The sequence below is a fragment of the Pholis gunnellus genome (assembly GCF_910591455.1).
Source record: "Pholis gunnellus genome assembly, chromosome: 22".
Classification (NCBI taxonomy): domain Eukaryota; kingdom Metazoa; phylum Chordata; class Actinopteri; order Perciformes; family Pholidae; genus Pholis; species Pholis gunnellus.
This window is the reverse complement of record NC_136549.1, coordinates 16644564-16667634: the sequence shown is the minus strand read 5'-3', so window position 1 is coordinate 16667634 and position 23071 is coordinate 16644564. Positions and strand designations below refer to the sequence as shown.

The 23071-nt window shown below is 43.7% G+C and overlaps 1 protein-coding gene across 2 annotated transcripts in view; it reads right to left on the bottom strand.

Moving 5' to 3' along the window:
* The window catches only part of LOC306713758 (plexin-B2-like), a 133437-nt gene that overhangs the window by 56142 nt on the left and 54224 nt on the right, over positions 1-23071 (bottom strand). For both annotated transcript variants that reach the window (XM_079183584.1, XM_079183585.1), the window contains exon 3: positions 20745-20797. The gene's annotated coding sequence lies outside the window, so the exon portion shown is untranslated. The remainder of the gene's footprint in view (positions 1-20744; positions 20798-23071) is intronic.

Sequence of the window (23071 nt, the reverse complement as noted above, 5' to 3'; positions counted from 1 at the left end):
AAAGGACAAACCAAAATAAAAGACGAATATCAGCAAACAAATGTTTTGTATTTGTCTTTCTGTGACTCCATCTCCTCTTCTTCCTCTCTGCCATCACCTTCCTGATAACAAACCAGCACCTTTATATATGTATTCATGCTTTTATCTATTTATTACTGCCACACTTCAGTGGTCCGAGGCTGCGGTCCTTTTAGCTTCACCGTTATCGGTCGGCTAGCTTGTATTTCCTCTTATCTCTCGGACAGAAGGAGCCCAGCTTTCCATCCAGCTGTGAACTAAATCAAACCAACAGGAAGTTACCAGGAAAACTAAATGTCACTCTGGTGTTCGGTTTTTATCTACAGAGTCCGCTGACAACAGAAATAAAGAAGCACTGGTTAAAATTTGTAATTAGCGCTGATTATTATTTGTTATGAAGCATTTTTAATGGCAGCGATGAGGAGACCGTCCTCAAATTAACACCTGAAACTAATTATGATTGGCTGTATGTGGGAGACTCGCTTGCCGCCCTAACGACCTGACCCTACTCTGCGTCTGGTTGGCTATAACCCTTCCAGACCGCTAACGTTAGCCTAGCTATGATGCTAACCGGCGCTACGAACAGGCCTGAGAGCCTCCTACAGGCTCATCCTCATGAGCCAATAACAAGCTTTCTGCTGGTTTTCTCTTTTTAATTTAACTGTAAATTGCTTATGTTTTGGAACGGAGGTCAGACAAAACAAGCAATTTTAATTTGTCATTATTTTCTCATGTTTTAGTCACAACAAATGAAGCTAAGTGTGTAGAATTAAGGATGCCTCCTCTTAGTCGACTTATTGGTCATTTTGTTCGGCCCTAAAATCCACAAATTCCGTTCGTCTTGTTCCGTCTTTACAAGAAATATGGGAAGAAATACAAACTTCCTTCCACACAAAGATACTGTAAAGCCTGATGAATAAACACAAAGTTCACAGAAAAGAACAAACACTCTGGTTTTGATCCACGATGCCGCACAGAGCGACCCGCGTCGTAAATTTATAAAATCTATAACATGTAGCCGCTTTGTAATTATAAAAACACTATAGGGCCATAAATAACGCAGTGTGTATTGACTGTGTGTGTGTGTGTGTGTGTGTGTGTGTGTGTGTGTGTGAGAGACTGTTTTGAACTTTTCAACTGTGTGAGTGTGTGTAACCCGTTGGGAGAGAGAGAGAGAAGAATTGGTCATTTTCTCAGGCCTCTATCTGATCTATGGTGCTGAGTGGTGGAGCAGGAGTTGTTCTTCACACACACACGCACACACAAACACACACAAACACACACACACACACACACACACATTGCCGAAAGTCAAAATCCAATTATGGAAGTAGCTGCAGGAGAAGGTTACTCCTCTCTCTCTCTCATTGGTTTCAATTCTCACTTTTCTCTCCTGCAAACGTGAAGAGAACACGACAACAAGAGGAAAACTGGAAATTATTTTTCAATCATATTTTTCCGTACTCGTCCTGCTACAATACCTTTATGATAGTATACGTACTCTATATAATACTCTATACAGCGCAGCAGTTAATGGAAAAGAACCGCATTCACATTTCACAACTCAAACATTTAACCCTTCACCCTCTGAATCCCAGAACCCGCCGGCCGGATTGAAAAGCACGTCTTCTTTAACTCCACCGTTCATCACAGCCAGAAGCTGTAAAAAAACGCCATCTTTCCGACGGTCCTTGAACACATCATGTGTGACGGACGAAAAACAACCAAAACAAAGCTTAAAATTAATACATTTCATCTTAAAAATATTATCCTACAAGTCTTATTTAAAATGTCGCCCCGAAGAAACCTTTTGCTTTAATCAGATTCTGTAAAAAACAAAAAATTCTGAGCTCTTCAGCGCAACTGTGAAGCCATGATTGATTCTCATGAGACCAACAGTCATGTGACAACAATTCTGTGAGCAGAGAAGAAGATAAGATAAGAAGACGAGTTCTAGCCGGTGCAGGACTACTGACTGTAGAAGCTGGAGGGATGAACGTCTTAACCTTTACTACACTGATGAACAAACAACCACAGGCTGCAGAAAACATCCCAGAATACATTTCCAATCACACTGGATCCTCCGTCATTTCGGCGGTGGACGTGTGATTTCTTTAACAAAAAGCACCACCTGGATATCGGCTCCATCTGGACTCCCATAGGCGTCCTAATTTAATTATTCTACTTACCCTCCGTCCCCTTCACAGACTCTCCTCTCACACCGCTTCACACCGGGTTTCATTTCAGCTCGTCTCTCACCTTCCTTGCCCTTTCCTTCCATCTCGCCCTTTTCTACTATCTCTCACCATCTTTCCCGCTCGCCGTCTGAATCTCATTCCTCCTCCTCCTCCTCCTCCTCCTCCTCCCTTCACTCCCCTCTCGGGTTACCTTCACCTTCACCGGAAGCAGAGCGAGGCCGGGAGATGGGGACGGAGGATAAGAAGGTGATAGACAAGTCAGATGATGGAGAGATAAAGGAGGGAGAGAGCAGCTTTGATATGAGGCGCCTCGTGGGACATAAGTCAGACCGGCCTCGTATGGATTTATATCTCCAGCAGGTCAGAATATAAAGTCTGAAATGGTCTCAAATATGCAGAGAATTAAAGCGCTTTTAAAGATTCCATTTTATGCACAAACACTAAAACTTTATTTTCTCTGCAGACAGAAGCATTCGATTTTATACTAAAGCTTTTTATCTGATAATTCTAGTAAAAAGTTGATGAATTTTGAGTTTTTTCTGAAAAGTTTCACTGACTATATTTTGAAGAATCAGACATTTATCTTCTCACAATAATCAGCAGAAAACAAATCTTTTCTATCAGTTTAAACCGCTGCGATGTCTCACATGAGCTTAGTTTGTAAATCACAATCACGTATTCATGGGAACAGAACTGATGCCTGATTACGATCACAGAACGTCGGTTCTTCAGTGAAGAAAGCTTCATTTCTGTGGGCGCCGTCACCGTCGGCTCAACAACCGGCGATTGCAGATACATGTGCACGTGTGTGTGCCGTGTTCCGTAAATGCCATCACGGAAGAACTTGCTGCCAAAACACAACACAAAAATCACTTATTTTGGTTAAAAAAAACCGACGCAACTGACAATTTTGCCGAAATTTTGCCGAAAGACTTGAGAAGCACTTTGCTGTCTTTGGAAACGTGTCGCGTCGACAAAAGATTTGAACACAATATGAGAACAGTTCCTTGAGATCATTCACAGTTCTTACTGCGAGCGACTAAGGCAACAGGAAGCTGTAGCTCCTTCACAATAAAAGCCTTACAGCGGTGGAACACGTTGAAGCAGCAGCAGAAAACTGCAAGTTCGGCTTGTTTTGTTTCACAGAAAATGAAAAAGTTGTCTCAGTTCAAACGACATCCAGCTTTACTCACATGCTGCAGCGTGATGTGTTGCACAACCTTTAGCGCAGCGATTACTCCTGGAAAGCTGTTGGTAAACAATCCAGCAGAAGAAAAGAAGGGTCAAGTTCAGCCGAGCATCAAATGAGTCTCCATTAGCTCCCAGAGAAGAATGAAGAGGCTCATTTCCTGCTGCGTCGCTGCCGACAGCTTCCTCCTCCGCTGAAGCGAGAGCATCTTTTCTCAGGAGGTCAGGACCTCCGGAGCCGACAGCTCCACAACAACGCCGCTCTCATGGCGAGAACGGGTTTTTAATGCAACGACGGCCTCGATAGATCGTTCTCACTCAGAGTGAAGTCTTCTTTACATCAGCAGCTACTACAGCGCGTCACCAGAGTTTCTTAAATGGTGGCATCTCGCAGTCTTTTATCCTGATAATGATTTTACATGCTTCATCGGAATACATTTGTCCCGTACTGCTAAATAAATGTCATTCAGAAGTCCTGTTTAACACATTTTAAAGTGCAGCAAACACAAACAAGCTGCCCGACAATCTCCGATAATCAGAAGAGTGTGATCGGAGCAGAAGAAGCCCCGAAAGATGATTTATGCAAAATAATGTTTACACATTTGAGAGAAAATTAGATAATCAAGAAAACAAATCTGCATTTAAAGAGCAAACGGCACATTTCCATATCTATTAATGACAAAAACAAGCGGTTTCTTATTGAGGACGAACGTTGTTGTTTTCACGCAGCCGTGCAGATTACATCTCTGACTTCCATTAAACCGGCTCTGTGGGGATCCAAAGCACTCAATGGATTTGACTTGATGGGCGAGCTTTTTGAATTAAAAAAGATTAAGCCTCCTCCTCCCGACTTCTTCTTCTTCTTCTCCCCCAAAATATAATATCTTGAGCTTGAAAACAACTGAAGAAGAAGACGTTGGGATGAATTTAGAGCGATGGAGGCTGTGAACTCTGGTTGTGTTGATGTCTGACGGATCAAATGTTCCCGTTTGTTTCTTAAGACTCAGCGGGGGGGGGGGGGGGGGGGGGCTTTTCTCTCCACTAAAACCGCCGTTTGACATTTCTTGACACCAAGAATGTCTCTTTGTCTCTATTTTCCGTTCCCGTCCGTCAGCCGGCTGTGACCAAAGACAGAACGATGTGTGACTGAGCTCTTTTGAGGATCGGTGACGATGACATAATGACAGCACCAGCCAACAGCACACACTCACACAGACGCACTGTTCTACTGATACGGCTGCCATTTCTTATCACTCGAGTCGTCTGACAGGCCGGGGAGAAAGACGGATGGAAAGAGAGGCCGATGGCGATAAAGTCCAAAGAGGAAGAAGTAGCCGTAAAGATTGATGAAGTCAGATAGACGGACAAATGTCGGGGAAGAGAGGGAAGTGGGAGGAAACCTTCTTGGGTATTTGAAACCACAGGTACAAACGTCCACAGCGATACGTGGAGCCTTTAAAGGTTTAATCTCCCAATTATAATCTTGATTAATGTTCTGTAAAACATCCTCAAGGCCCCCGGAGGACTCGAGGGACGATCTGAGCTGCACAGATTGTAGTCAAAGACGCTTCCTTCAGCTCGGGAAAACGTTTAAACTCCAGCCTAAAACAAACTCTACTTCATCTACGTACGACTTCATCTCACGAGCACACAGGGAGACGAGGAGGGAAGTGATGTGTGACGCTATCGAGCTGCAGCTAATGTCTCTACAAAAACAGTCGAGCGATGGATGTTTTGTGAATGAAGCAAACTATCTATTTCTATCGTGAAGTTAGAAGAAGAGCTTTGCTAAAGCTTGTTATGGGCTGCTTTACTGTGAAACACTGAAACAGGAAGCTGTTCCTGTTTAAATCTAAACATTTAGTTTCTTTGACCAATGGCGGCCGACTTCGTCTCTTCTTCTTCAACCTTTGCTCAGACGATCTTTGTCTCTTTCAGTCGGTTCGTCTGGTTGAACCACTGTACAGAGTTTTGTTCTCATCTACTAAACTAAACAATATCTGTTTGTAAAGGAGGCCTTTCTTCAAACTAAGAGCATGAAAGACCATTCAGACACACAGAGTCGTCCTCTCAGACGTCTGGCTGAAGCCAGCTTTTGTTGCAGGAGACAAACCTCTGAACAGCAGTGTGTAGACGTCTGGCTTTTGGTCCTGGTTCCCGATACTCAGTCTGATAAAGATCTGTTCTTTGTGGTGGTTCGAGGCTCGTTGCAGCTCCTTTCGTGGATTTGTGCGACTGTTAAAAAAGGACTTCAAGTGAAAGAAAAGCTTCCTTAAGCTTTTTTATTTATGCGTGTGGACACATTAGCTCAGCGAGCACAAATGGAGGAGGCATTGGGAAGTAATTAGCCCCCTGCTGATTGCAGGGCTGAAACGCTGTCTTGATGAATGGATCTGTCAGTGATCAGCGATGGGACCGCACTCCCTCCGTCTACAGCCACAGCCAGCAGAATGCACAGGTGTAACATCTGAACCGAGTCCACTGGGCTTTGTGAGCACCACCATCTGTACGTTTGCCCGAGTAGAGCGGCAGACTAACGTCGCGTTGAGACGGAAAGGATCCCAGGAAGCAGAGTCTACCGTCACTCACTGAATCGCACACTTCTGGGAATGTTAATTAAATGTTGTCATAAAGTATTACTGAGTCTCACTAACGTCTCTACCCTGCAACAGCAGATCATCCTGAGAAGGTACGATAGGACGACGGGCGGACTGATACAGTCCTGTGTTCTCTTTCTCACATCTGCTTTGAGAACTAAACGTGTTTAATTTGCTTGTGATTGTAGAACCTTAAAAGGAAAAGTGTACGCAACGAAAGAGAGAAAGTTTTCCATCGGAAAGGCCTGAAGGAAAAAAATGAAAGCGTTCGACGGAGGTGGAACGAAATGATTCGATTCAGAATAATAGTTTGTTTGATTTCAGTCCCAAACGTCTGCTAAACATCTTTTCATGTTGAGTTAAATGTTTTAGGTACAAATGCATGTTAAAAGTTTCCAGAACACTTTTTTTCCAAAGTGACATCTTGGCACCACGACCACTGACGGCTGCAGTCTTTCCTCTTTTACGCCTTCCAGTGTTTCAAAATCTGGAGAAAACTCAATTTGTTGTTGGCAGCGCCGGCTGCGCTCCATATTCCAACTGAAGGGGAGCAGAGACGACGAGGAGAAGACGACCCCGGTGACACCGTCCTCTGCAACAAAGCCCGCTTTCGAGAGAATCTGGTAACAGATGGAAACTCTCTTTGTAAATTAATTTGCGTGATACGAGTCCAAATTCAACACCAAATCCTTTCTGATGAAGTGCTTCGCTCAAAGGGTCCAAGGAAAAGTTTGCCTTTTTCCATTGCCCCAATTCTCTTCCTGGTTTTCATTTAACGTGTGTGTGTGTGTGTGTGTGTGTGTGTGTGTGTGTGTGTGTGTGCGCGTGTGTTTGGGCAGTTTCATCCTGGCCCCCATAAGGGTTTGTAATGACCAATTTACATAATTAACACGCTGAGGCATGGCAGACTGCCTCCTCAGTGTAACACACACACACACACACACACACACACACACACACACACACACACACACACACAGAGAAGTTGACACAAAGCCAAACATTCTCTCCTCCTTTTTTGGGCTTTTATTCCTCCATTTTCTCTGAATTCCTTCCTTCTTTCTTTCTTTCTTTATCTTGTTAATATTCTTTGTGTCAGATACAACATTCAGACACAGAACGTAGCAGAAGATTTGTATTATTATCTCAGTGGTGTCTGTAAATACTTATCAGTAAATTGAGTCTTTTGTCTTGGTGTAGTTGAGGCCATTGTCCACATAAATAATTTAAACACAAGATGATGAGTGTGAGTGGTTTACGTCCTCACAGCAGAAATAGAAAACGTAGCTTTTGTTGAAGTTGAAATTGATTATTTGGGGTGTTTACATCAGCAGTTAAGAGTTTAAATGAGGGGATACGTGGGTAATGGTTCTGCACTGAACCGTCTCAGTACGACGAGTTCCAACCACAAACAAAATCTAACAATGAGCCTGAGAGTTCATTCCTCGGAAACAGCAGTTAGAATATCACAAAGTAATGTAAATTACCACAAAAAAAGACCAAAAGTATCACGAATATTATCAGAAAGTACCCTAAAACTTCAGGTATACACCATGAACTCAACCATTTAATAACCCACCGCTCTCTTTTGGAGGTAGTTTGCCTCAAATATGACTAAATAAATAGACGTTAAGGAGCGTTCACACCAAGCGGGGAAGCAAATCTTTGCCTTTTCTTACTCCCAAGTTTTTCGAGAGTATTTCTGACACCGACGACGTTTCTTTCCGCCACTAACCAAAGGTCAAAATAACCACTATTGCTGCTTTGTGCCTATTGTGGAAGGCCCAGATACATTGGAAAAGTCTGGGCTCACAACGTTCTCCGAGCTGTATTTACTGTATTCAGCAAGCCACCCTTTGTCTGCTTTACTACAGCGATATGAACCCCAAAATAAAGAGATTTAATGACAATAAATAGATCAAAAGGATGCCGATTTGTTGGTCAGGTCTGTCCACAAGACGACAAGCAAGCAACTTTTAAAATGCTTGTTTTCTGAATGGAGTTTGGATCCATCAGTGCTAGCTTATGCTAACATTGTAGCAGCTACTTCAACACTCAATGTAGCGTCATTTAGGCGTAAACACAGGAGCGTCGTTATTGTTTATAGACATATATCACGATAAAGTTTGAATGAGCTACTATCACAGATCAAGCTAGTTTCTCACTTGACTTGAAGCATAATACGCATCTATTCCCTTTTTATGCTGTTACTCGTGTTATATTCATGCATCTTTTAATAGTACTAGAAGTCCATGAAAGTTCTGCATTGTGCTACAAATACTAAACGGTGTCCTTGTAGAACTCACTGGTGTTTTACTGGGAGCTGCACGGTCCCAGTAAAGCTGGAAAATAAACCACGCACAACGTCATCGACTGTGCTCAGAGCGTGGCAGACGAAATCAAACAGGATTAGATGGGCAGGATTTATTAATCCACCCTAGACAGTGAAAAGGCTAAATCCATCATGAGGATTAGTTTTGAAAAAAGATATTTACCCAAAACCCAATCGACCCGATCTATAGCTGAGCAGAGGAAAATAGATATGTAGAGCATTGGAAGACTTTTTCCACTGATGTATAAACATATTTAAAGTTACTACGAGGAACTTTCATCTTGTGTTGATTCTGGCGGTCCCTGTGGACAAACGTGGTAGTGTTAAGAATAACTATAGAAATAGACCATCTTCTCTCTGAAGGTCTGGTTTGATGGAGGTCTAAAGGATCAGGACTAAACTGTCAGAACCAGGTAGAAGTTCCTCACGGTGAAGGAAACCTGATCATCACGACTTTAATCTGCTCGTTTTCCTCGTCTGTCGCCACCAGTGTGTCAGTCAGTCTGACGGCTGGTCTCAGATCAGCCGTCCGTCATCATTTCCTCCGGACCGAGAGCTCATGTGAAAGGAATCGAGGCTCCGCCAATGCAAATACAATTAAATGTGAAGGAAGAAGAGGAATGCTAATTCCCCTGGGAGGAGGGCTGTGAATGTGTGTGTGTGTGTGTATCGACTCTAACAGTGAGGGGTGTGCCTGGTGTTGTGTTTCTAATCTGCAGTCTGAATAGCGAGTCCGAGAACACACTTGACTGCTGTAATGAGGTATTCTCAGTGCTGTGTGTGTGTGTGTGTGTGTATAAAAACAGGCTGAACCCAAAGCATTATGGGTACTAAGAGAGGGGTGAAAGATAGAGTGAAGAAAAGGGATAAAAGTAAGAACAAACTCCTGAAAGAGGAACAAGAATCCCTGGAGTTCCCATCCTCTCTCGCCCTACAAACATGTTCCCGCCCTCCTCCTCTTCATCGCCCCCCCCCCCCGCCCTACACTCCCTCTTTTCAACTGCCCTCTTTATCTCTCTTCTTCCTCCTCATCTTTCTCGCCGCTGAAACACAAAACCCCTGTAATCCTCATGATCCGGGCCTCTGAGAGAGAGAGAGAGAGAGAGAGAGAGAGAGAGAGAGAGAGAGAGAGAGAGAGAGACAGAGAGAGAGAGAGAGGATGAAGGGGAAAATGAATGAGTGGAATGTGAAGAGGAAGAGGAGAAACAGTGGAGGAGCCGAAGATAATTCAACAAAATGTCGAGGCTAGTTTAGGTTTAAACTCCAGGCTAAAAACAAAACGTTTATCGTTTCTGAATTCTGACGCCGTATACGTCTCTGGTAGAGACCTGTCAATCACCGTGTAGCCCCGCCCCTAGAGCATCCCCTGCTTTATGGTCTGTTTGACTCTAAATGGACCATCATTTACTAAATGAACATCATGCTGTATTGAAGAAGACTTGAAACTAGAGATTGAGACCATAAACTCATGTTTACAATGTTTACTGAGGTAATAAATCAAGAGAGAAGTAGAGTCATTTTCTCATAGACTTCTATACAACCAGAGGAGTCGCCCCCTGGTGGACATTAGAGAGAATGCAGCTTTAACACATGAAGCTTTGGTTGCGGCCTAATAAAAACCTAAAAAAAAAGCCTCCATACTGCATTTTACATCACAGCCCACTATTTCAGATTTGGGTCTAGAAGGTTATGGACGCTTTAATGGGAATAGTGAGATTTCTTTCATATGTTGGAGCAGAGCAGTCAAATACGACCAGGATCACCTGCAGCAACGAGGAACATATTTTAACTCGGCAACGATCCGTCAAAGCAAACCCGAGTTTCAAAAAGCATCTCAGGCCGCTTACGCAACCGGTGACACGCCGTTCATCTTTAATGGAGGTCGAGCCCAGACAGATGAAACCGCTGATGAGCTGCGATTCAGACACGAGTGCTGTGACGAGAACAAAGGCTCCTCGTCGCATCTCTCCGCGAGGTTCGGTTTACATCAGAGGAGTCTCTTCGAGCGTTTCGAGGAGACGGCGAATGAAGTCCACCTACTTTACTCAACGCAATTTATTTTCAGGGGAGGACGGGGTGTTTTGGCGGCAGACAAAAACCCATCAGAGCGGAGCTATCGGGTGGCTTCAGGACAGCACAGTCATCTACTCGGCTGCTGATAATGAGAGTCTGTTAGCGCCGTCCTCTTCTCAATCCAATCACGAGCGTGATTTAAAAGGCAGCAAAGCGTCTCGAGGGACGGCTAAAACTATTTACATCACGTTCTACGTTCACAGCGGTGTTGGTGTGTTTTCTACAGTCACCTCCAGGCACCAGAGCTCTGCTAGAAAAACGTCTCGCACTGAGAACTCATCTTCTACCGACGAGAGCAGATCCGGCTTCTGGCAGACGTAGAAGAAGTGATGAACAGTTTTACCAACTGTGGAAGCTGCTGTCGATGAGTCAGACCTGAATGGCTCAACCCTCTGAACCCTAAAGCAGTTTGTTTCTCCCGTCACATTTCACTCTCTGTGGCCTTCAATTTCACCTCAATATAAAAGTCCTGCACCTCTATGGAAACAGCACAATCATGGCTAGAAGCAGAGACAACTCAAACATGTCTTTAGTGCAGAATAACACAGTTATGATGCCATAAATCATAATAAACTAAAAAACTTTTTCAAAAATTGGAAAACACTAGAATCTATATAAACAACGTTGAGACGTGTAGAATAAAGTGTTTTTGATGAAATATCACAATTTTGGCTGCTTTTTCTGACCGAAAGCGTTTGTCACACGTGATGCGTTTCAGGACGGTCGGAAAGATGTAAACCGGACGGTTTTTACAGCTTCTGGCTGTGATGCACGGTGTAGTTTTGGGCGATTGTTTGAAAGGAAAACATGCTTTTCAATCCCGCCGGAGGGTTTTGGGGTTCACAGGTCTGGGAACTTTTTTGCACATCCTGCAAAATACAATTGATCTACTAGCCAGTTGGTTTAAACTCAAAAATCTATTACAACAGGAATTACATCACATAAAGAGTGTACTGATGGCATTTCATGGGACCTTATATAGACAAACAGCATCCCAGGACTGATAAAACCGAATTCACGACCGAAAAAAGCTGTAATTTAAGTGTCTCAAAGAGCTTTAACGGCCTTGAGTTAGCGGTTAGAGAGGTTTAAGACTTTCTCAGGACCCGCAAAAACAAAACACAAAAGGGGGAAAGTGAGGAAAAGAAGCAGGTTTTGTTAGAAAAATAATTGCTTCTAGCTGCACAATACCGGAAAATAAAAGAGGCAGCGAAGGGCTCAAACCCTGACAAGAGCGCAGCCACAGCAGAGCAGCGGAGAAATGGTTTTAATTCAAAATGATGACAGTGAATGATTCACCAGATCAAAACGATCCCGGAGATTAAAAATCCAGCCTGTAGCAAACATGGGGGACGAGGAGCTAGTGGAGAAAAACACAGAATCTTTAGAAAATAGTTTCATTATCTTACTCAATCCTTCCTGAAGAAGCTTTGGGAAAATGTTTGAATCGTTGAAAAGAAGACGTGCACTCTTGTACACACACACACACACACACACACACACACACACACACACACACACGTAGCTCTAAGGGAAGATAATCTTTAGAGAATAATTTTATTCTCACATTAAATCCTCCTGAAGAATATGTGAATGGGGGAAGATTTTAAAAAACACACACACGCACGCTGGCGGCATTCATGCTTCCTGATGAAGAAAAAAATTCGTCACAGGCCACAGCCTCGTCACACACACACACACACACACACACACAAACACACACACACACACACACAGAAGGAGTAAGGAAGTAGCCTGAAAGGACGAACGCAGCGCTGACAGACGTGTGTGTTTGTAATTATTCGATGCTTTTCATGTCACTTCACTTGATTTGTCTACGCTCATCACCTGACTGTGTGTTTGTGTGCGTGCGTGTGTGTGTGTGTAGGTGTGTGTGTGTGTGTGTGTGTGTGTGTGTGAGAGACATCCTAGTTCATTAAATCTGACGATGCTCTCCTAAACTTTGAACTCCTCATGAGACCCAACACGCCTCCATGGTGATCAAACCAAGCGCTCATCCTGCAGAGTGTGTGTGTGTGTGTGTGTGTGTGTGTATCACATTAAATAATCATGTCGGGCTACAACCAACTATTCCTCCCATCAGCAATTAATCTGTCAATTCCTTTTAACATCAATTGCATTCCTACAAAACGGCAGAAAAGTGAGCAGTTCAGTCCAAAACTCGAATCGGTTGAGTTTACACTTCTTTACGTGGGTTTGCTTCAGCCTGTCATTATTGCACTTTGAGAGCACTTTTAAACTTATTCTTCCAGCCACACGTCACGGCCTGCGGATGCTCGCTTGTCGTGGAAGAGAACCTTTTATTCATTTTGTCCTTTTTCAAAAGGTCAAAGACAAAGCTCAACTTTAAAGCAGACATGAACCAGAACTCCGAAAAGTGCTCGGATCAACAAAGAAGACTGCGGTTAAAAGCTGAAAGAAGGACAAACCACAACACGTTGCTTTCTATGCAAGAAACAAAGGCAGCTAGGAGAACGTGAACATGGTTTGTGGCTGAAGACTCAGGAACAATAAGGACCGTGTAGTAAATATTTCATCAAACCGCTATTTCCAAAGTCAATACCAAAGCTCCTCCGTACGGAATTAGCTTTTAAAGAACGCCCGGTCTGTTAAACCATTAAATTCTATTTTTAAAGACACTTCAATGTTTCCTAAAAATGTGGCTGTTATGCAACAAATATGTCCCGATCGAATTCCATGAAGAGCAAAGACACCAGCGCTCACTAAACAAACGTCATTCACTGCTTCACTATGAGTCAGCAAAGCTCCACAGAGACGTCCACATGTGAAAGACATCGACCCCGTACCTGTTGCTACGGAGCGCACACACACATCCAGTCCATTTCAGAGGTAACAAATGAGGAGAATAAGAGAGAAAGAGGCTGTGGAGAGCATGAGGTAGGCTGTTAAAGCCATCAGAGGCAGGGAGGGTTCCCGCTGTTGTCCATAAAAGCTTAAATGTAGCAGACAGCTTAGAGAGTCTGCTTCAGTACTTCTTCTCCTCCTTCTTCTCCTCCTCCTCCTCCTGCTGCTGCTGCTGCTGCTCCTCCTCCTCCCTTCTTCTCTGCAGCGTTTCAAAGTTCATGTATAAGAAAAATGAGCTGCAGGTATTCCAGATTCAGACACTTTTCTGCAGCAAACAAGGAATCAAAAGGGAACGAAGGCAGTCGGCTCTTGGCTGGGTAACAACAAAGCGCTGCTGTGGACCGTGTGCACAAGTCCTCAACTAATACATTCAATGACAACCGAAAAATCAACACCTCAGGGGCGCACGGACGGGCAAAGTAAGGGCCAACTACAAGCTGAGCACAGCCCGAATACAGGCCGACTAAGGGCCGACCACCGGTTGACCACGGGCAGACAACGGGAATACCAACGGCTAACTACAGGCCGACCATGGGCACACTACGAGCTAACTACAGGCTAACTACAGGCCGACCACGGACACACTACGAGCCAACTACAGGCTAACTACAGGCCGACCACGGGCACACTACGAGCTAACTACAGGCTAACTACAGGCCGACCATGGGCACACTACGAGCTAACTACAGGCTAACTACAGGCCGACCGTGGGCACACTACGAGCCAACTACAGGCTAACTACAGGCCGACCGTGGGCACACTACGAGCCAACTACAGGCCGACTGTGGGCACACTACGAGCTAACTACAGGCTAACTACAGGCTAACTACAGGCCGACCACGGGCACACTACGAGCTAACTACAGGCTAACTACAGGCCGACCACGGGCACACTACGAGCTAACTACAGGCTAACTACAGGCCGACCATGGGCACACTACGAGCTAACTACAGGCTAACTACAGGCCGACCGTGGGCACACTACGAGCTAACTACAGGCTAACTAAGGGCCAGCTATGGGCACACTACGAGCCAACTACAGGCTAACTACAGGCCAACCATGGGCACACGAGCCAACCACAAGCCCACTACGGAGTGACTGCTGGCCAACTATGGGCCGACCACCGGTTGACTACTGGCCAACAACGGGAATACCAAAGGCTAACCACCAGCCGACTGCTGGCCAACTATGGACTCCTCTGTCCTCCCCTCCAGCCTCTCCCACGCAGGCCTTCTCACTCTTTATACTACGTCAGCTGCTCTGACAGTCTAATATTGATGAAGTGTTGGTAGTGAGAACGGATTGTTTTCAGACAGTGATATGTTACAAAGAAAGAGCCAGGCATACAAAGCATGAACGTTATGCTGAAGCTGATCTGTGAACACGAATCAGGCGTCAGAATAGAAGGAAACTTTCAGCGCAGTATCACCAGATGTTCCCCAGAGAAACCCTTTGAAGAAGAAATGACCCGACATGCATGACCATGGCTGAACATAACTAAACATCTGTGGAAAGTTCACTGCAAAAAAAAACATTTAGCAGCATAAAAATGGAGGCAAAAAACAAAAAAAAGCAGACCAACTTTTTCTTCTTCTTTGGTCCAATCGCGGCGCTGCGCTCTGAGCAGCTGGAAGAAAAGAGTTTAAAGCTTTCCACCACGCTGGAGAGACAGAAGCCACAGTCTGCTGGCTAACAGAGGAGAGGACAGAGGAAAACAAACCCCACATGAGCATCCATTCACCCACGCCCTCCACACACACACACACACACACACACGCCCTCCACACACACACACACACACACACACACCCTCACACACTGGCAACCATCCTGAAACTATTCAATCTCACCACACACACACCAACACACCACAGCACCAGTTGGCAGCTGATAAAAGTCGGCTTCGAGTCATCAACTTTGCCTTCCAACTCTCTTTCTCCTTCTCAATAACTTTCTTTCTTCCTTCTTTTCTGGTTTTCTTCCATCGATTTCAACACTTTTTCTTTCTTTCCATCGGTTTTTTCTCCGTGGTACATTTTTTATTATTCAGAGTCAAATATTCTTTCCTTCCATCCAACCGTCTTTTCTTCTAATCCTACATCCCTCTCTTTAATTCCATCCATCTTCCCCCTCCCCCTTTCCTTTATTCCCTCCTTTCTTCTTTCCTTCCAATATTCCTTCAATCCTTCCTTCCACCCTCACTTCCATTCTTCATCCCTTCCATCATTCCTTCCTTCCTTCAATACTTCTTTCCTTCAATCCTTGCTCCCTTCCTTCCTTCCATCCTTCCTTTGTTTCTTACCTCACTTCCAATATTCCTTCCATCCTCTTTCCCTTCCTTCCTTCCGCCATTCTGTCCTTCCTTCCTTTGTCCTTTCCTTCCTTCAGTCATTCTGTCTTTCCTTCCTTCCATCCCTCCTTCATCTCTCTCTGCATCATTAAGTTTATGGATTAATGAGCTGATTGAGGAGATTTAACGAAAGAGACGGACACACACTGAGTTTTGTCAGGTCTGAGGAGATGTTCACCATCTGTGTGTGTGTGTGTCCGTGTCCGTGTGTGTGTGTGCAAAGACAAAAATGGACTCCAGTCAAACCCACGCACCTCACATTTCATGCAGTGAAACATTTCTGGGACTAAATCCAAACACAACAGTCAGACGGCCACACACACACACACACACACACACACACACACACACACACACACACACACACACACACACACACACACACACAGTAAACCTCCAGCCGCAGCAGACATGGCGAGATAAGTGATGAAATGATGAAGATTAATAGAAAAGTGGAAAGAGAGACTCCTTGATGAAAGCTCCCCCGACGTCCTCACATCGTATAGTTTTGTTTACTGAACTTGTGGTGAAATGAATCGCTCACGACAGTCTGAGCGATGTGGCTTTGAGAGGCTCCGTATCGATGTTTTCTGGACTGAATCAACTTTCTACCGAAGTTCAAGATTTAAAGAGCAAACTGTGTTTCTATACTCTAGTTTTTCCTCACATTAGTTCAACGATTGTACCAGAGACAGAAAAAAAGACTTTTCTCAAAGCCGAAAGCAAGTCTCGAGTCAGTCGAGACAAGTCCAGATATGAAGAGTTGTCAAAGCATTACCCACGTTAATAAAGACAAATTCTCTCAGGCCAAGCCCAAAGCCTGGTCAAAACAACAAGTTAAGTCTCAAGTCAGGTCCCAAATTAGTTAAGACGAGTCTAAATGAAATATCATGTCTTGTCAAAGCGATTCTGAAGTCAAGTCCCAAGTCATTTGGGACAGGTCTTAAGTCAAGCACAAAGTTATTTAGTTATTTAAGTCAAGTCAAGTTATTTAAGTCAAAACAATAAAAGACCAATTCAAGTCTTGCCCCAACAAGTCTCTCGGGCCCAAGCCCTGTCTAAACAAGTCTCAAGTCTAGTCCCAAATATGTTCAGACGAGTCAAATATGAAGTCTGTCAAAGCGAGTCTCAAGCAAATCAAGACGTGTCTACGTCGACCTTATGTCTCGTTACACAACCCTGAGGGTTAGTGAGAGTCAAGTCTGCACCAGTACAAATGCAAGTCAGTTACAAGTCTTTCGTGTCCCTGAATCGTCTTTTTTTAAAGTCCTAAACCTCAATTAAATATTCGACGTGTGCCGTTTTGCAATGTCTTCCTCGTGTCTTAGATCAAAACTTGAGACCCGAGTGTTTTAGAGTCTCAAGCAGAGCAGTCGGGTCCTGATCGAGTGTCGAGTCCGTATTATGGTAACTTAAGCCTGACTCGAGGATGAACGTAAACAAAGGAACACATTGGAGCTTCTATGACTGAGGCTTGGACCATTTCTTCAGGAGGAAAGACATGCAAACGCTGCTGACAATAAAAGCTGAAACCAGCCAAGGAAACAAGAATAAAATTGAGCCGAGCAGAATTTATCAGCCGTAGTCTGTACACCTCAAATATGAGAGAGGGATGAATGATTTGACCGTGAGAAATGGATATACAAAAACGCCCAGGCACACATAAACAGAGGCTTGTATTTGCTTTCGTAAAATTTGAGATTGACAAGGTACAAGCTCCCATGGAAGGCTGAGAAAATGAAGCCGTTTAAGGGAACAAGAACTAATAAAACACACATTGTTTAACACAACAGAGGGGAATGAGATATTGAAAACATGGAGGCGAGATGGAAACTGTGATGGATGGAAGACACAAGGGGAAGTGGAGGAAACGCACGCACACACACACACACACACACACACACACACACACACACTATACTGACACGCTTTAATGTGAGGCAGACCGAAGCAGATCATAAAACAGAACGGTCATTCAGATCACTCTTTATCTGGGTCCAGAAGGAGTTTCTGAAGGCCCACAGCAACATATCTGCACTGCTGATTCTACTAATTAACATGTTTGAACTTGTCAACTTTAATATAAACCGTTTACGTGATATTCAATTTAAAAACTCTGGTTGATTCTCTGCAGGACGGAGAAGCCTCTGAGACAATAAACTGTGTTGGACTGAGAAAGAAAGAGCCTTAAATGGACAAAATAACCCTCCAGCTGGTCTGCAGACTGAGGTATTACGACCTTTAACAGACATTCTGTCTTCCTGTGTGCACGGTAGAGAATTTGTACTACGCATAATAAAAAGGACCCGAACGGAAGATGGACCCAAATGGAGCCAAAATGCGCCACTCAGCGTTATAGCAGTTTAATGCCTCTGCACATCGAGAGTACACGATAATGTAAAGAAAGGTCGTTAGTGTACTGATGCAAACAAATGCAAAATGACTCGTTCTAGGACAGAGCTGCCCGACTTTAAACTTCTGAATACAAAGAAAAAGAAAAAGAAGCAACGACTTCAACAACTTATGTGAAAAAAAGAAGAATGTGTTGTTGGATATATCCTCACATTTACTCACAGTCAAGACTCAACAGAGTACGTCTGGTCAAAGTGATCCCCACGTCAATAAAGACTAGCGAGAACGAGTCTCTCAAGTCAAGTTAGTCAAGACAAATCTAATACCAAGTAATTCCAAAGTGCATCAAGACAAGTCCAGGTCTTGTCTAAGCAAGTCCTGTATGAAAAGTCTCAAGTCAAGCCCCAAGTCTAGTTTGAACTAGTCACAAGTTAGTCAAGACAAATCCAAAACGTAAAATCAAACTCTTGTCAAAGTATTTCCAAGATAAACTAAGACGAGTCTGTAAAGATGTAAAGTCTCAAGACAAGACCAAGTCTAGTCTAAACAAGTCTCTAGTCAAGTCACAAGTCAGTTCAGACTAATATTGTCCAGCCAAACTAAAATATATTTATTTGAAATTCTAGTTTTGGAGAAATGATGCACCAGAATATTTACATTAGAACCAATGGTGCAGCCGTGACAAACAGAGTCTTGGGTTTATTTCACTCAGCGTCAACATCAAAAATAGCTTTAACAACCTACTTAAAGAGTAACTTCACCCAGTTTAATAATGCAGACTAGTAGCGTCGACGTGTTTTGTTCCCCGTCAGTGATTGTGGCACTAAGCTACATCAAAGCTGGGTGTGTCCACGAGCCCAACAGACCACAGCCTGACCACACCCAGCTTTCTACCCACAGAGGACAATGAAGCCATGTTTTTCCTCCTTTCAAAGGCTGGTGTGGACCTATCCTCCCAGGAACGCTGTATGATAAGGAGGTAAAGGTCTCTGCACAAATATGTAAAGTAGAACAAAGGATATAATAACAGCATACAACAGAAACCCCTTTATAATAAAACGTCAACATGATCATCCAATGAAAAAGGGGATTATAAGAAACGAGCAGCAGGTTCATTCACACAGGTTGTTGCATTTCACTCTGGGGAGTCGGTGCTTTCCTCTTTTTAAAAATTGTACGTTTTCTACAACAGTACAGCGGCTGTTTGGAGAGCATGCCCGTATCGCTGCGTGCAGCGTTGACGAGGGGGCGAGCGCATGGTGGGCGTTCGGAGTGCTCGCCCGTCGGGCTGCACTCGTTGACTGCAGGAAGTGAAGAAGAGTCTGGTTGCGTAGTAAGAACATCAAGCTTTAAAAGTGAACCACGATCAATGCGCTGCAGACGACATATTTGACTTTGCAAAGCCCTGAAGCTCCGCCTCTGCTGCTAAACAGAGCGCTGTTTGTTTTGAGCGTGTCGCGGGTCAACACTGCACATCCTAGTGTCCCCAGCTACACGCCCGCCCAGTGTGAAGCAGATCGGGTGAACGGGTCTTGAGATAATGTGAAGGACACACAGACGGAGATTCCCTGCTTTATAGTTAGCGCTTAACTAACCGGGGCTGACCAGGCCAGCAGGGAACGCTCGTCGTCAAACAGAAAGCATTCACAATCAAAATGAGTCAGATATTTTCTACGTGTCCTCGGGCCCGGAGAGGTTCGACATTTGAAATACGAGACCCAAAGCTATGCTGGATGCCGCCCAGAATCACAGTGGAGGAGAAAAACACAGACGCAAGATCGGACATGTTGTTGAGAATCTGCCCTGAAGACCTTATAATGTGTGTTTGTGTATAAACAAAGGTCTTATTGTAATCCCTCATGCACTCAAGGTTGACATCTACTTAACTTGAAGCTCCTGTTTGTGTGTTTGTGTGTGTGTGTGTGTGTGTGTGTGTGTGTGTGTGTGTGTGTGTGTGTGTGTGTGTGTGTGTGTGTGTGTGTGTGTGTGTGTGTGTGTGTGTGTGTGTGTGTGTGTGTGTGTGTGTGTGTGTGTGTGTGTGTGTGTGTGTGTGTGTGTGTGTGTGTGTGCTCTCATTCTATCTTTTATAAGAACCAGTTGGAGTTTTAGACCATGAAGTGAGGACATGTCTTCACGGGATGAACTTCTTCAAAAAGGGGCTTCTCGGGTTAAAGTAGTTAAGTTTGGCTAATTGTTCTCATTCCTTTGTTTCTCTGTCTTTTGTTTTGCCGTTATCATCTTGCCACAGTAGGACTATATGGATGTTTTTGTGCATTAAAGCTTCAGAGTTCAAATTAAAGGTGAAAAGCAACACAATACGAGAGAGAGAGAGGTGTGTGTAGAGTGTCAGTAATTGGCTGATATGTGAGAAGAGTGTTTGCATGAGGGGCACCAGGGTCTCAGCAAGAATTCATCTCTTAAAAACAGCCTGAGGCCTCCAATTAACCCCTTAACCCAACCCCCACCCCGCTCCTCCACCACACACACACACACACACACACACACACACACACACACACACGAAAACCACACAAGCAGCCGCCAAAAACAAACAGCCGACGGCATTCATGGGAAGCCGCAACGCTTTCTAATGACAGCAGAGAAAGATGATGCGAACAACATGGGAAAAGAGCGAACAATAAAGTACGGGAGAAAAAAAAGGAAAACGAGAAAGAAAACAAACTAAATATCTATTTAAACGGTAAAAGATTTCAGAATAAAAGTCAGAGTAAACAGAAATGTGTCCTTACCTGTTCAGCGTTCAGGCCTTTTGATCTCTGATGACATCAACCACCTCACTCTCCTAAAGGAAACACAAAAGAATCAGTTAAGTTATAGAACACAGTTTGGGTCAGTAGAAGAAGAAGTACTCCGATATTCGGTCATAAGTCCTGGATTTAAAAAGAACAAGTATTAACAGTAAAATATGTCTAAAATAGCATGATCTCACTGTACAGAATGGCAGAATAATATGTATATATATGCACATATACCGTGTATATATACACACATTTGAAAGTTGCCAGAAATCTTTTATTATCTTCAGAGAGAAAAGCATATTGCCGCCTGGAATAATAACAAAAAAACGCAGAGTTTAAATAGAGCCCTTCATTAGGGCATGAATTAAACTAAAGGCACTTTAATTTGTGATAATAAGAGGAGAGAGCCTCCGCTTCTCTCTCCTAACGATAACGTTCATGCTCATAGGCTCTGAAATAAAAAGAGACTTTTTCACTGAGGAGATAAAGGAAGAATCAATTTGGAGAGTAATCTTCATAAGGAGACAACCAGACACACAAAAGATACAGATGCTGTGAGCGCATAATGAACAAAGAGCAGCTCGAATGCTGCTGAATAACGCCGCAGTGATGAAGTTCACAGGTAGCTTCAAGTATTATATAAATGTGTAAACTACTTATACTCTGTCTGTCTCTGTGACGATGCATTATCCAGATGAGTTTGTTTAGCTGAAGAAGGAGAAGAAGGAGGATTTTCTCAACACTTCATCCTTCAGTTCATCACAAACAGTCAACATGACAACCTGCAGAATTACACAACATACAACTAAACTGCTCCCGTAAATGCTTTTCAATGGGACTCAACAATATCCACGACACAACACGCTTCCCTCTAGAACGTAACTCACAACGCAGCTTTGTTGAACGGGAGCATCGTTTTTTAGGAGACTGGACTGAAAGATCTAAACGTTGCTCTGAGATGTAGTGGAGAAGAAGTGTAAAGTGGCATGAAATTGGAAAATACCCAAGTACAAGTACTTTGAATTCGCACTAAAGTGCAGCACCTGAGTAAATGTACTTAGTTACTTTCCACCACCGTTTGAACTCAGACGGGCCTCTCCTCTCCTGCAGGAACACAAATGAATGTCGCCTTTCACTTCACATTGAAACAAGAAGCAAAGCAGCTAGTGAGGGGAGACTGTGTGTGTGTGTGTGTGTGTGTGTGTGTGTGTGTGTGTGTGTGTGGTGAAGTTTGTTTGGCAGCACTTCTGACAGCGTCGAGGCCCTCGGTGCTATCCAACAGAATGGCCCAGTCTGTCTCCACTATATCTCAAAGAACCATATGCTTCTAGATAGCAGAGCCCGACTCGTTCGTGTGTGTGTGTGTGTGTGTGTGTGTGTGTGTTCGGTTGTTTTACACGAGAGTGTGCGTCCTTATGTTCGCGCATCTAACATCCCACATCTAAAACATCCAGATGGCGAAGCATCAGTCGACACAATGTTTCCTTCCATCGTGAGGAAGTAGCTTGAAAACTGTAAAAAAAAACACAAAGAATATTCATCATGCGGGCTTTTGGGGAGCGACCGCAACGCTCGCTTGACGATTATGAGGCACTTATGACATACAACGAAAAAAAATAAAAGAAGAAAAACTGTGGTTTAAGTAACCGAAGGGGATTCAATTCCAGTTGAGAGGAATCAACGGTTTCTTAAGAACAGATTAATTTACTTTAGAAGTATTTATCAGATGGATTTATGTGGTGGAAGAAGTACTCAGAACCTTTAAGTAAAAGTACGTCCGTAAAGTGTTGTTACAGCTCGCAGTATTAACTAACGAATATTAGTTAATAAGAGAGCGTAAGCAGCCCTGGAGACGGATGAGCGGCTAGTTAGCTGGAGAGGCTAACGTTAGCTTGTCCTTGTCCAGAGCGTTCAGCACATCTACTGTAAGCAGTGTAGCTAACGCTAACAGTGTAGCTAACGCTAGTTAGCTACACAGCTAGCTACACAGCTAGCTTCACTGCTTACACAAAATGAGCCGAACAAAGTTGTCACTAATCAGGCGGTAGCAATGCGTTTTCCTACGCTGTGACAAGAAGTGAATTATTAACTAATTAATATTTTTTTTTTAATTTGTTTTTTTGTGTAAAAAGTCAGATATTGCGTCAGAATTACCCATAAAATCTTCACAATGTTTGTTCAGTCAAAACCTCAACATTATTTAAAGTTAAGACGAGGAGAGCTACTTCTTAACAAATAAAATAATGTGAGGATTCACAGATTTACATTTCCGGAGGCTTATTGTGCATTCTTCTCTCAGCTCAACCTCACCGACCTTC